This window comes from Belonocnema kinseyi, chromosome 5 (assembly GCF_010883055.1).
Source record: "Belonocnema kinseyi isolate 2016_QV_RU_SX_M_011 chromosome 5, B_treatae_v1, whole genome shotgun sequence".
In the NCBI taxonomy this organism is placed as follows: Eukaryota; Metazoa; Arthropoda; class Insecta; order Hymenoptera; family Cynipidae; genus Belonocnema; species Belonocnema kinseyi.
In genome coordinates this window covers 88110837-88114219 of record NC_046661.1, presented here as the reverse complement: position 1 = coordinate 88114219, position 3383 = coordinate 88110837, and positions in this window count along the sequence as shown.

Genomic DNA, 3383 nt, shown 5'->3' with positions numbered 1-3383 from the left:
GGCTATATATAATATGTAATATAATACATTGTCATATATTTTAAAGCACAATTTGTGCATTGTTTCAAGTGTGATTATAACTCCTTTAACACACGTCAACTGTGTGAATACCTGAATTCATTTATCAAAATTACTTGTACATATATTTCCATTTTACCTGGAATTCGTTTAAAAGATGAACTGAAAAAATAAATACAATTTTTTAGATATGAAATTTCACGTTTAAAGTAAATATAAAAAAAAATTATTCATATTTTACAATAAAAATAATTCTGTAATGCTTTCTTGTCTTGTAAACTAATTAATTAATTACACAGGTCGATCCGCAGTCCCAGAACCCAGAACCCAGAATATACCTTTCTGAAGGTTTTTGGCATGCTGAATCCGAATCTGAGGTCCAAATTTCTCAATTGGCTCTCTGGCTTCCGAGATATCCTAACCTAAAAGTGCAAAAACAGCAATTTTGCTCATATTTGAGGTTATGTAGCATCGATTTTTCTTGACCAATCAAAAAACCATAAACGCTATATTAAAGTATAAGTCTCGCCCTTTCAATTGCCGTTGAGTTTGCTAAAATATCTCTTGTTTTTGCTAAGATATCACATTTTGACATTTTTATGTTTGTGAGTTTAACTTTGTTCAGGGAAAAAATCGCTCTTTTTGCACATTTAGGTTAGGATATCTCGCAAACCAGAGCCAATTGAGCAATTTGGACATCAGATTCGAATTCAGCATACAAAAAACATTCGGAAATGTATATTTTAAAAATTATTTTATTGACTCAATGAAAATTCATTTACTGCTTTTTATGTTATTAACTGGCTAATTATTATTAGCTGATTAACATTGTTTACAATATTAAATTACATCAAGATTGAAGTTGAATATTGATTTACTAAGAACATAAATTTATTATTTACATTGAGATTATGTTATTTAATATTGGATATGATTTGTATAATGAAAGTTGACATATATATTTAAAATACCCCTAATTCCAATTTCATATATTTTTTTAATTTCGATATGTTTTAAGTTTTTATGGAATGATTTTAAAAGATTATTAATACTTTAAATTTCCAGCAAAATATATTTCAATGCAAATAATGTTGTACTGCTTTTTATATTATAAACTGATTAACTAACTATGCTATTACTTTTACATTAAAAGTTTATTTTTGCTTTAGAATACCTCCATTACAATTATTTAATTTTTCTGATGCTTATGAAGTGAAATTAGTATCTACAAATTTAATTTAAAAAATTATAAGTAAATGTTGCCATGGAAATGATTGCTTAATACTTTTTATGTTGTGAACTGATTAACTAATTATGGACTGATTGTTTTTTTTTTAAACTGAATATAACTTGTTTTCTATGAAGTAACATGAATTGATCATTTGCATTAGGGTTATTTAATTGAATATTGACTATTATTTTTATAATAAAAATTTATTTTGGCTTTTAAATATCTTCATTATAATAATTTTTTCTGAATTGAATTTTAAAAGTTATATGCATATACATTTCAATTGAAATAATTATTTAATGATTTTTATGTTCTGAACTCGTTAATTAATTATAAAGCGATAATGCTAAAATTGATATTTTCTGAAATTATTTAAAAGCTTATAATTAATTGAATTTTAACAAAAACAAGTTCAAATTAAAAAAAATATATGATGTTAGAATTATCTGAATGCTTCCATGAAACTAATTTCTTAAAACATTAAATTATTTGAATTTTCAATGTAAAATAATTGATTAATGCTTTTTTGTTTTTAAATAATTGAATATTTCAATAAATTGATTTTTTTAATGAAAATAATTGCTTGGGGCTTTTTATGTTTAGTAGTATTTAATTAATTGTTTAAAAATTAATTTTGACTACAATATAGAATTACATAAAGATTCAATTGAGGACGTTTTAAATTAAGTATAGCTATTTCTTTTACAATAAAAGTTTATTTTTGCTTTAGAATACATCTATTGCAATTTTGTAATTTTCCTAGTGCTTATGAAGTGAGATTAGTACCTAAATCAATTTTTAAAATGTTAAGTAAATATATATAAATTTTTTAATATTAAATTTATGGGTTATTGATCAATTAAATACAGTGAAACTTCTATAAATCGAAGTGGAATGGGGCGCCGAAAAAAATTTGAATTACCGAAAATTCTAATTATACACTGAAAAAAAATTTGCATTGAATCAAGTCAGATTTACTTCGAAGATACCTATGTTATCAATATAGAATCACATCAGTTTTTTCAACATAAGAACTGTGGACTTGATACGATAGACATCGCACACATACTATGAAAATTAATAATAAAAATAATAAATAAATAAAATCATCCGAACTTAAAAAGATCGATAAATATTCCTGCTAAATACAGGAATTCTTTATTCAATAAGGAAATATTATTTTTTTGGATTCGGCTAGATAAAAATTGATTTTTAAAAAGTTAAAAATTTTGTTATGTGGACCTTATTTAATTTAAATTAGAGTTGTAAAAAATAGTTGTATTTTGTTAACACACGATTTTTGTGTTCGATCATAGCAGTTTGAAAATCACAAAAATGGCAAAATTTATGAAATTTATTAGTAAGAAAAAAAATAGTTTTGAAAAAATAAAAAGATCATGTGTTATGCTAATTTAAACTAAATAAGTTTTAGGCAACAGATTTTTTAACTTTAGACAAAAATGTTAATCCAGCCGAATTCAAAGAATTAATTTTTCTTAAATGTAAAACATACAATGTTGCTATTTTACATAATTAAGTATAGATTTAGGTTTTTTTAAATAAAATTGACAGAATTAAGTTTTTCAGTCAATGAATTCAATGGCCATAGGAAATTTCATTTCAACATGTCATTAATCATAAAATTCAATGCGCATATTATTAGTATGTATATTTATAAAAACTCAATAAAAATTAAATTTTTCAGCCAAAGAATTCATTAATCATAGAAAATGTCTTGGACTACAAATAGTTAACATTTTAGCAATCACTCATATACTTACATAATTCTTTCTTATTATGTAAATAATAAAAAATAAATATATGACAGCAGAAAACAAAGTTATAAGCTTTGAAAAATACTTCAAATGCAATTATTACATTTTCTTGATAATTTAAAAAAATTTAATGCGTTTTTAAAGCAAAATTCTTCCTCTTAACAAAATTCTTGTCTCTTCTGATTTCGAAGTATTTTATATTTAAAATAAAAATAAAGTGTCGAGCACTTTTTTAAATAGGTAATATTTAAACTAGCGATCAATTTTTTCTACACATTTCCAATTATTTTTTAGGAATTGTTATTTTAAATTAATAAACAATAATACATAATAATAAAATAAGTAAAATAAATAAAATA